The sequence below is a fragment of the Sminthopsis crassicaudata genome, chromosome 2 (assembly GCF_048593235.1).
Source record: "Sminthopsis crassicaudata isolate SCR6 chromosome 2, ASM4859323v1, whole genome shotgun sequence".
NCBI lineage: Eukaryota > Metazoa > Chordata > Mammalia > Dasyuromorphia > Dasyuridae > Sminthopsis > Sminthopsis crassicaudata.
In genome coordinates, this window is record NC_133618.1 from 107239076 (window position 1) to 107251726 (window position 12651).

A 12651-nucleotide genomic window follows, 5' to 3' on the forward strand; every position below is an offset into this window, starting at 1 on the left:
CACGTAAGTGATAAAAACATAAGAATGAAGATAAATGCTGTTTAACTATAATGACCAAGGAGATGAGAAAATGTGCCTCCCTCCTTTCCTGAGGGAAGTAAGTGGCTACATACAGACCACTGCATATGCTATCAGAAGTAGTCTCTGTGACAATTGGTCTTGCTTAACTTTTTTTTATATGTTGTTAGGACATGCTCACTGGGTTGTGGATGGTATATATGGAGAATGGGAGGGGAAGGGTGAAAAGTCGGAATGGGAATGGTAGTGTATATCCAGAAATAATTGTAGTATAGAAATTATAGACATCTGTCTATGTGATAAAAGATTATGAATAATACTGCCTTAGATGAATGGGAGGTATGTAAAGAAAATTTGGTAAGAAACATAACTAGGCAATATCATCCTGAAGACATGGAAAAAGCAAAGTAGAAGAAGGATGACAGACAAGCAAAAGATGGTAAAGATCTAAAGAGATTTTCATGGCATTCTCTTTACTCTCAGTGATTAGCAGAGTTACCAGATTTGACTCCTAATTTCATAGTTCTAGATACAGTGCTGAGAGAAAATGATACCAAATAAAGTCCATACACGGAATGCAAGAAAGTCCATGCACAGAATACACATCTAAAACCAAGCAGAGACCTCAGAAAAGATCAGGAGTAGAGAGGAAGAAATTAAGGAAATATTTTTCAAGGTAGCTGAAAAAGAGAATAAAGGTATGTCAAAAAAAAAAAAAAACAACAATAACGACCCCCAAAAAACATAGGACTTCAATAGTACAAAACTCATGACAACTTTCCTATCTCCATTAGAGTTTTATGGGAATAATCTTCACAGCAACCAAAGACATTCTTCCTGATAAAATTAGAAGGGAACTGGATAGGATTTTCCAAGCTCCATTCCCCAGCAGACTACTTCTCTCTCATCATACACTTGACAGAAGAATGTAAAGGATACAAGATCCCCACCCTGAATTTATTGTTTTCTTAGAATTTAAAGTAGCATCTAATTTAGTATAAGAAAATGATATCTTGAAGGCTTTTTCCAACAAGGTATCTCTCATGCAAATGTCAAAATAACATAAGATTCTTAAAAGATATAACAATGATAATTTTGTTCAATAACCTCTTAACAAATCAAATGAGGAATAAAAGGCATTCACCAGTCTGAAGAAAATCTAATGCAGCATTCCAAAGATCATATAGGTATGAATTCTTCCAAATGCTCATCTTTGCTGGTAACATCATGCTAACTACAGAATCCTAAATGAGATCCTAAGTACTCTTAAAGAGTTTAGAATCAACCATCAATATAAGAAAAGTCAATTGAATGGCAAATGCCTAAGGTACACGATATGGTATGAAATTAAATGGACATTCTATAAAGCTCATCTAGTAGTACATGTATCATGGAATAGCATTTAGAGATAATGAAATGGACCAAGAATTAAACAAACAAGAAGGGAATGGACTATTTTTCCTTTTGGAAACTAATAATTAATCTCAATTACTTAATAATCTCAAACTTTCCTCTAGAAAGAAGACCCGTTTTAAAAACACTATCTTGCCAGTGTTGTTATATGAAACATTATAGCCACTAAGGATTGGAATTGAGAAACACATTATAAATATAGCTTTACAGAGGTAAAGGATAAAATTAATGAAATGTATAAGCATAGGGGGAAAAAAGACAATGCTCTTTTTACACTGTGAAAATGAGAAATAGCCAGTGGACACCCTCCCTTGCATGATCAAATGGTTTCTTCTTGATGAAAAGACAAAATACAAGGAAAGACTCCAGCATATTGGGTGGAGGCAAATTTATGGAGGGATATCAGTAAGATTCCAAACAATGGGCAAGTTGCATTGTTGGAGAGAATATACTCACAGGCATGAAATCACAGATCCATTTGAATAATTACTATATGCAAAGTACTGTACTAGATAGTTCAAATATAAAAACAAATATGACAATCACTTTTGTGTAGAAGAAACTTCCAAGAATCTAATGTGGAAACAATTTATGTACACAGATGAATAAATATAAAACAATTTTAGGAAGGAAAGAACACTAACAATAGGAGAATTAACAGGAATAGCACCTGAACTATCATATACACATGTAAAAAACTCTCTAGATTTACAACTCCCAAGATACCTTAATAAAAGTTCTTGAAATGGTAAATAAACAATCCATTTGGGAAGCACTGGGGATGGGATTATGGACTTCTGATTTTATCAGTATGGAAACTCATCTGTAATACAGTGTTAGTGAATTGTCCTAAGAAGCTAAGGGATTCATGGTCATGCAACTGGTATGAGTAAGGGGTAGCACTTGAACACAAATCCTCTTCCCTGTGACACTGGCCCTATATCCAACATGCCATGCTGTTTTTTGACTCATGACTAAAACTGGTCTAAGTGGAAGGAGAGGGGGATGCAAGCTGATAAGAAGGAGTTTGTGGTTCATTTTGCTACCTAATGCAGAGATGATGGATAATGCTTTGGATGGTGTTGCTAAATCAAAGAAAACTAACAGGATTACAATGATGATTTCCTGAAGGGCAAGATGGCTTGGATCTGCTATTAATTTTGAAGAAACAACAATCAGGATACATAGCCCCTCATATAGCTATACCTCCTTTGCTATTCTCCTTAAGAAAGAAACACAATATGACCAAAAAATAAGTTAAGATTGGGAATTTTAATGAAAGCAAATTAGAGGGCTACTACTTATGTCAATAATCATCTGGTCCTGTGTTATCATATTACCTGCATCTGCAGCTGCATCTTTAGTGGAATTCAGTAACTGACATTCATAAAGATAATAAAATCATCAAGAAAAGCTTAATTATGTTGTTATAATTAGAGAACTTCAGAACCTTTTAGAAAATTGTCCATAAAATATTTAAAATCCCCAAGTTCTATTACTTAAAAGGTAAACCTTCAGCTATCTAGAAAATTTATCTATTCAAGATAGTTTATTCCAGACTACAATATCTTATATTTTACAGCTTAAAAATTATCTTATTTTTATATTTTTTAAATACTTTGGAGCTAAAATAAAGTAGAAAATGCCTTCTATGATGTATAGGGAATACTTTCTTAGATGAAGGACAAAAGAGGCAGAATAGTAACAGTTCACAAACCCATTTCTTAGAGCATGAAATTTTATGATTTTTATATGTGAAAAATGCTACAAAAGGGGAGGAAGAAAGGTATATGCTAGAAATGAAATGTTAGATTTCCCCCCATAACTGTTATTAAATTATGTTAAACTAGGAAAGCACTTAAGCAGAAAAGTGTGAACACTGCCAATCTCAAAATGTAACGCTTATTATCTTTAAAAGCATTTTGTTACTTTTATAATACCTGAAGTGATATAATAATGTCAGTCACTTAACCAGATCTTAGAGTATAATATCTTCATCTTAAGTACTATTATTTCCAGTATTTTAATAATTTTCGCACAGTCCTGGAATGTGATCTTTTGTGCTCTGATGACACTTAAATTAATAGCATAATTTTCTGGTACTTGCAACAGTTGCTTTCCATTTTGATTTTTTTTTACATTTTCTATATCTCATACAGATAAATCCTCTAATAATCTTTTTATCTTTATCTTTGGGGAATTCAAAAGGCTACAATAGAAAAGGGAAATATCAAGGGATTACAAAGCAGATACTTTAAAAAATTCAATTAATTTAATACTAATTGTAATTTTTCCAATAATGTTCTTTTAAAAGGGAACTAAATCTTTTAAATACTCAATTCATTTGATCCTATTTGCATGCTTCATTGATGTTGTCAGCTCTCTCTTACTGTATATCTATATCCAAATCTTTTAATCAAATCATATTTCTTTGTCAAGCAAGCCATAGAGAATTTATCATCTCTTTTATACTTCATTAACTAGTTTATCTTGACCACTGCTGACCACTGTTTATCTAAGAGATTGATATTGATACTATTTTTATCCATGCTAACAGGGTATTTGCCCACAAGGTCAAAATGATACAAACAGAAAAGTATCTGCTTCTGATTATTAACCTTTTCTGAAATTATGTTCGCATGCTGGTAAAAATCTGTCAAGTGCATTTTGAAAATAAGTAGGCACTTAATCTTGCCCAGCTAAGCTACCCTATCTGCTTGACTAGAAATATCAAACTTACAAGCAAAAATAAACTGACATCTTTTTATTTTAATCATGCCAAACTCAGAAGTATGGCACAGAATAGGTTGGCAATATCTAGTGTTTCAGAAAAGCTCATGCTAAAAACAAAATTGAGATAATGACCATATTGTATATTTTTACATAGTACAAAATTTTCAATGTTACTTGTCACTAAAGGTCACTGCTCCAACAAAATCAGCAGATTGTACCAATGTCAATTATCAGAACCATCTTTTAGGTTCAAAGATTTTCAGAAAATGGTTATTAAAATGTGTGATTCAAAAAAAAAAAAAAAAGCCAAGGTTTAAGATTTCAACATGGACATATACCTTCTGACTGATCCTAATATCCTCAATACCAAAACTATACTACCGAGTAGGTTGTTCAGTTGTTTTTCAGTCTTGTCTGACTGTACATGACCTTATTTGGGATTTTCTTGGCAAAGAAACTGGAATAGTTTGCTATTTCCTTCTCCAGTTTATTTTACAGATGAGGAAACTGAGACAAGCAGGGGGAAAATGGAGGGAGAAACCATCTCAGAATTAGAAGACAGTGTCATGAGCAAATAACAGCAAGAAAGTCAATGCCATTCAAATTGAAGCACACAAAGGGAGAGTAATTTGTCAGTAGATTATAAAGGTAAAAAGAGGCGGGTTGTGAAGGGCTTTAAAAGCCAAAGAGAGGATTTTACACTGAATCCTGGAGGGGATGAGTAGTCACTAAAGTTTGCTAAAAAGGAGAGTGATATGGACAGACCAGGCAGTTCATGAGAAGCGTTCACAAGAGTCCAAGGGTGAGGGGGTGAGGGCATGTGCGGGCTCCACCAGAGAGGTGACAGTGTCAGGGAGAGAAAGGAAAGAATATGAGAGATCTTATGCAGGGAGAAACCACAGGACATTCATTAGCAAGCTGAGTACAATGTTTGCCTACCCTGGGCAAAACTCATCATCCTTACCCCAGCATACCCCAGGTATGTCTTCTGTTTGCTACCGTCCCACAGAAGTATAGAGCTTCAGTGTGGGGTGTGCAGCTTCAAACGCACACCACACAAACACACACAACACAAACACATACACACACATCACACATACCACACACAAACACATGCACACACCATACCACATAAACACACACACATATACCACACACATACCACATTTACACATACACACACACATCTAACACCAAGAATTTTCTGACTTTAAAAAGATGTTTTTAATAATTTTAAATAAAAGATTATTATTTTAAAGATGTCTCTCTTGTTTTGACTCTCTTCTTATAGTACCATCAAATGACTGACCATCTTTTTTACTCCTGCTGCTAATTCTCATTGAGGGTATCTAGAACCCTAGAGGAATGGTTTTTAAAGTAAACAATTAGGCCTGAAAATAAACAGCTACAGATTGTCATTTTGCCTTGTTGGCAATTCCTATTGTTTAAAGGGACAAACAAATCATGAAGCCGTGATGTTTTGGCTTCATAATTGTGGGGAAACTAAGTTATTAGTTTAATTATCTAATTTAAACAACTGATTAATATCCATATATGGAGGAGCTCTATATCTCTATAAGTTAAAGAATCCTAGAGGACATTTAATGTAATTCTTTTATATGTGAATAAGAAAAATGAAGGGTAAATATTTTTTCCTTGAAGTCACATAGTGGTAGGGCCAAAACTGGAACAGTTGCCCCAGTCTTATGCTTAAATATAAAAAGTCAGACATTTCAAGTTTAAAGCATTTCTTATTCTTAAATTAACAAGATAATTAGAAACTCTCATCTAAAATGGCCTTTTTATTTCTTTATATATATATGTGCAAATATAAAATATTCTTTTGAAATTTCAAGAATATTAACTTCTAAATATAAAAGTAGTGGTCAAAAATTTAACAGTTCTACTTTCTTAGTAAAACCATAATAACAACTGACACATCTAAGGTTGTCAGATGTTATTTATAAAGTAATTCTTCAGCAATCATTGATTCAATCCACTTTTTTTTTTTTTTTTTAAGCACTGGAAAGCAGGAGAATATCTTTGTTCTTCAATAGATGAGTTACATTAATGTTAATAAATAACATTTTTTTCTTTGTCTCTGAAAATTCTGGCCAACTTAAGAGGGAACCAATGAATAGAATGTCTTAACTCTAGCAGCAATAGTTGCACAGGAAAAAATAGAAAATCAAGCATCTTAAGAGCTTCATGAATAAGACAGAGATAAATTTCTTCAGTTGTTTAAACTAAAGTAAGCTGGTATCTCAAACTTTTAATTAATATACTCTCTGGAGTTATGCTGAGACTAATAAAAATTTAACTCAATGAGATTCCCATTTATTGTATATATATATATGTACATATATACATGTATATATATGTGTATATATATACATATATATATATATATATATATTTTTTTTTTAAGCTGAGCACTTTCTATATAGCAAGGAACAATATTAGGTAGGAAGAAGGATGAAAAGGAAACAAGACATGGTCATAGTCCTCGAAGTGTAGAAGGGAGTTAACAGTACTGAGTAAAATGAACGTAGGAATTCAGCTAAGATAAGGAGAACTAGTGGCTATGGGAATAGAGAGAATGGGAAGAATATAAGAAGTAGTGAAGAGATAGAAAGAACAATTAAAGGATGTGGTTAAAAATGATTTAGGCTAATTTGATCTAATTCAACACTTATTAAACATCTTTCATGTATCAGACACAGCAAAGGGACGACATAGGAGAGTTTCACAACGAAGATAATTATAATGGTAATAGTGAACATTTATATTGCATTTTAAGATTTGTCTTTAGAGTGCTTTGGAGCAAGTCCTATTATTATCCCCACTTAGAAGTGAAAAATACTGAGGCTGAAGGGAATTAAGTTACTTACCCAGGATCACATATTTAATTAAGTGTCTAAAACAGAAAAGAAATTTATTCTAAGTCCAAGACTCAATCCATGATACTAAGCTGATTCTTGCCCCAGAAGAACTAATATTGTGTGTTAACTTGGTAGGTAATTATGCCATTAGGAGAAATAAAGGATTTATAAAGATGAATAGATTTTGAGGTAAAGATGTTGAGTTCCATTTTGGGAAATATTGAGTTGTTGAATGCAGGTACCTATGGGACACATAGGTAGAGAAACACAGGAGACAGAAACATGGATCAGTAATTTCAAAGAATAGATGAGACTGGACACATAGATTTGTTATCTATGTTAACTATGAAGTTATCTTCATAGAGGTCAGAACTGAGGCCTTAAGTATGAAAAGATCACTAAAGAAAAAATAAATAGAAGAAAGTGGGCTTAGAAAAATAATTCATAGAAAATGCAAATATTTAAAGGGGGAAAGAAAAAGTCAATTAAGAAATTTAAGAAAGTATATTTTTTAAAAAGATTCAAGAAATTAGTTCAATGTTATAAAGATCAACAAAGAATAATGTTAAGGAAGGATTGGTTGGGAGTTTCCAGAGGCAGCAAGGTGATCAAAAAAGTGGAGGATTAAGAAAAACAGATTTATAGATTAAGACATTACAGTGACATCCCAGGAATTACGGTCAGTAGAGTTTTAGATACAGAAGCTAGATTTCAAGCAATTTGAGAAGTAAATGGGTACACTAGAAGGGAAGATTGTGAATGGATATAAATTATTCTTCCAAGAAATTTGGCAGTGAATGGGAGGGAAGGATGATAAAACAAGAGAATGTTATTTCATCAGGAAATCCTAAGCAGGTCTGTAGATAAAGAGGAAAAGAGTTAATACACAAGAAAAAAAGGAAATTACTGCTGCTGATATAAGACCCAGGAATAAAATGAACTAAGGATGTAAGTGAAGAGGTAAGTTTTGTAAAGAGAGAGGAATACTTCTAATAGGAGAAAGGTTGACACAGAAATGTTTAAATGAAAAGGTTAGAAATGAGAGAGTATGGTTCTATGCCCTCAAATTCAGTAAAGTAAGAGATTTTGTTACATTATTCAGAATTTATGCTTTTTTATATGCACAGTTCATCTAATAGGGAAATTCAGATTAGAAAGAATTTTATGATATCCAATTCTTTGATGAACTGAAAAGCCAATTAAACTCTAAAATAATGTGATAATATTATTTGAAGCTATTTTATCTAATCAGAAACTACCTAACAGAAAAATTCTAGTTTTTCCCTGTTTATGTATTTTAATTAATATAGATTAATTAATATAGGTTATATTGATAATATAGATATAATTACATAGTGTTAGGTTCTTACTAAGTGCTAATGAGATAATGAGATATTAGGTTCTTACTAAGTGTTAAGTCGGTACTTGACAATTCTCTAGTTCCAGACTTTAAGGGGAGTTTTACAAAACCCTTTGAACTTCTGGGGAAAAGCCAAAATGTTAAGAAAACTGAGAAATAGATAGAGACATGTGATGTTCTGTTGTCTCCAGAGACTGCCAATCGCTCTCTGGGAGGAGATCTGCTGTCTCAACTCAATCTCTTGGCCAGATTCTTCTTCCTGTAGAGAGCCAACAACTCTGACCTAGAGTAGAGACTCCTCCTCCTCCAGAGTGCCGCCCTCTTTTATTCTCCCAGAGAAATGGGCGTGGAATAACGCTAGGGCTTGTGGAAAAATTACTTCTACCAATGAACTTGCTCCTTTTAAACATTAAGCTTCTCCCCAGAAATTCAAAGGGGTAAAACTTCCCTTAAAGGCTGGAACTAGAGAATTGTTAAGTATCGACTTAGCACTTAGTAAGAACCTATCATCTCATTTTCTCAGCACTTAGTAAGAACTTAACAATATAGAATATAGGAATATATTTTAAAAGTCAAGTCCTAGTTATGACTAATAAAGAAAAATACAACAAAGAATTTTAACTCAATAGCTCATAGATATTACTGATAAACTTGTCACATTTATGCTCTGAATAAGATTTTTTATTTTATTTATTTATTTGCTATTTATTTATTTTTGCTGAGGCAATTGGAGTTAAGTGACTTGTCCAGGGTCACAGAGCTAGGAAGTGTTAAGTGTCTGAGACCAGATTTGAACTCAGGTCCTCCTGACTTCAGGGCTGGTGCCCTATCCACTGTGCCATCTAGCTGCTCCAATTCTTCACTATTTTACATCTTATTCAAATAAAAGCAACACTACAGTATTTAATGTATTAGTGACTTCTCTGTACATAAAGCCACCTTCCAAAAAATTAAGTTTAAAACAATTGTTCATCATTTACCCTTGATTCATTTGAGGCATATAGTACTGTAAAAATTCAGCCATGTTTCATTACAAACATCCAATGGATAATTTATAATTTTTTAATGTGAAAAGTCATGAACCACAGAATGAAAATTAAAAAAAAAATGCTAGCATCTAGAATATCCATCAGAATTTAAATCAAGAAATGGAAACTGCACACTAAATACCACACTAAACTATAACCAACAAATGATCAAATTAGTGAAGTTCTTCTATTCTACTTTTGTAATAAAAACTAAAAAATTACTTGATTTAAATATGACCAACCAGAAATTACACAAGCTAATAAAAGAGACAATTAGGACATATGATACTAAACACCGTATCACAAAACATTAGGATAAGTTGTCTCGTGAATTTCCTCATAGCAAGAGAGGAATAAGAATACTACCTCTATTGAAATCCTATTCCATTGCCTCCTCATGGTGTGGCAAGGTTCTAGCAATGGCTCCAGAAATAGATTAAATTCAATGTTTTCTGACCCCTATCATATCTGCTGCCTTTTTTGCCCCACCAATTTGACAATGACAGAATTTCTAGGAATCTAAAACTTAAACATATTTCAAGGACCCATGACTTTATTGATATGAGTATTCCCTTCATCAATGAGTATCACACTTTGCAATACCTTATTAAATGGTTTTATGAGTTGCTGTGCCTCAGAAAAGCCAAATTCTAGTGGCTAACCTAGCAACAAATCTCTCTAAATTTGATTAGGCAGTCCTTAAATATAATTTCCAGGTTGATAGGACTTATAAGAGTTTATATCACATTGGCACAATTTTTTAAAATGAAAGGATCACATCCATATGACATCAGCACCAGACCTGGGAGAAATTTCTAAACTACTTAAGAAAAACAACAGATATAAAAGATTACTGGGGTTTTTCCATGAATTTTCTATCATGAAACCCTTTGGTGAAGACTATGGAAGCCTGCACCAAATGTTTTTAAGTGCATTAAATAAAATGCATAGGATGATATGTTTATATATATATGCTTGTATGCATATGTATATATATGTATTTTAAATTCTAAGCATCCCTCCAAGAGAAGGAGTAAATGGCTTTCTGGCAACAAAATCAAAGAAAAAAAGCAGAAGAAAATGCTCTAGTACAAATAGATCACTGAGAAGAATAAGTGTGGTCAGAAGCATAACTACAGATAATTTCTGGTATAAACAACTGGAAGCAAAGTTTATTTCAGAGGCAGCATGGCATAGTGAATAAGGAACTGGTTTTGGAACAAGAAAGACATGGATTCAACTACTGTCTGTAGTACAAATTGGTTCTGCAATCCTAGGCAAGTCACTTAATTTCTAAGTACCCCAGTCAATTCTAAGACTCCAAGTTGAAAGGCTAAGTACCAATTTGAACTAATCAACAAGAGTTTCTTAACAGCAAGCTGATGGTGTATTGGAAAGTATTAGGCCTAGAATCAGAAAGAACATTGTTTAAATCAGAAATTTACTAGTTGTGTGACCCTCAATAAGACACTTAATCCCTCTTTGCTTCGGTTTCCTCAAAATAGAGATAAAGTTTTCAGCTTCCTGTAAAATAGGGATAATAATAGCACCTATATCCCAGGGATCCCCTAGGAGGATCAAATGAGATATTTATAAAAAAGCACTTGGCACATTATAGGCACTGTATAAAAGCTTATGCCTTCCCTATCTACCTACCTACTTATTCCAAATGAATCACATTCTAAAAACTTAAATGTAGAAGCTTTATTTATTTATTTACTTAAACAAAAAGCTTTTCCACAGTATTCTTACTCAGGAAAAAAAGTCTCATTATTTATAGATAATTTTCATATGAACCAAGGTAAAGGCTAGTCACATAACTATTCATATTGAGTAGGTAGTCGAATTGTACAAAAAATCCAGGATTTCTAACTGCTATTCAGATGCTCTAATGTTTAATATTCTTTATTATATAATAGAATCGTTTCCTTTAATTACAAATATTTTAATCCCCATCAGATAATCATTCAGAAGCTTTTTCATTAAGTTCTTATATTTGTGGTATTTTTCCAAGAACAACAGATTTTCACAGCCTATTTATTGTAACATGTTAGATGTGATACCAAGAACCTGTGGCAAGACTATTTGTCCTAGGCTAAACTATTTTAATAGAACATGAGCAAGCATGTCCATTTTAATGGTGTCCATTTTAATGTGGTCAAAGCCCTCATTACTATACATTGATTTTGATATAACCATATGCCCCTGACATCACTATACCTGAGATATTACAAAAAGGTTTTATCATTCAATTCAAAGTTTCTTTAGTTACTAATTTCCCAGAAAGAATCTAAGTAAGGAATGGCCACCATCAGAGAGTTTATGAGGTTGGTTTTGGTTTGTTTGTTCTGGCTTAGTTTTTTAAACACAGAGCCATGTAATGAGAAATGAACACGATAGACTGCTTATATATTAAAATATATAAAAGAAAATCCATTGGGTTAATGAAAAAAGTAAATAACCAAAATAAGTAGATGCTCAAGCCCTTGTCATTGAGAAGCACTTTGTGTTTATTTGGCACATATAACAGCAGCAGAGGCAGCGGCAGCAGCAGCGCTGCCCTTGGTGCTGATTTCTTACTACTCTAAATGTCTCCTCCGAGCCAGAATACACTGGCTGTTGCTGATCACGCTGTGAGACACCTGCACTGGCTACTAGGCTTGTCATGACGCACAAAACCCTACCATCTTCAGCTTGACATTGTGCAAGTTATAATTATTCATCCAAATGAATATGTCAGAGCAGCAGCAGCAGACCTCTCATCAGAGCAAAAGAAAAATACATCAAAACATTATCAACCCAGCAGGAAGACAGGGACCATAAGGAAAATTACCCATTTTTAATATGGATGCCACAAAGCCATGTCTATTATTTTACAAAAAGAAAAGAAAATAAAGATCTTCCAAATTTAAAGTCCAGGAGCACTAAAACAGAACTTGATATAGGTAAGAGCAGACAGTTAAAAAATCAATTACTTAAAATCTATTTACATTATCATTAATGAGATTCCGTATCTATATTGTAGCAGTGGCATTTTTGCTGCTTCAGGAAAGAGTCTTACCAATGTTTCTATTAAAGATAGCCCACAGATGTTAAAATTTTAAAAATAAAAAATAAAACCTTTCAAGATAGAATTTATATGTGAAATGTCCCAATTAGCCAAGGAAATGGAACCTTCAAAAAGAATAATCTTATAACATTTCTATTTTCAAGGCCA

The 12651-nt window shown here is 33.0% G+C and overlaps 1 protein-coding gene across 2 annotated transcripts in view; it reads right to left on the bottom strand.

The window, feature by feature from the left end:
- The window catches only part of FANCL (FA complementation group L), a 79421-nt gene that overhangs the window by 24623 nt on the left and 42147 nt on the right, over positions 1–12651 (bottom strand). The window lies entirely within an intron of this gene.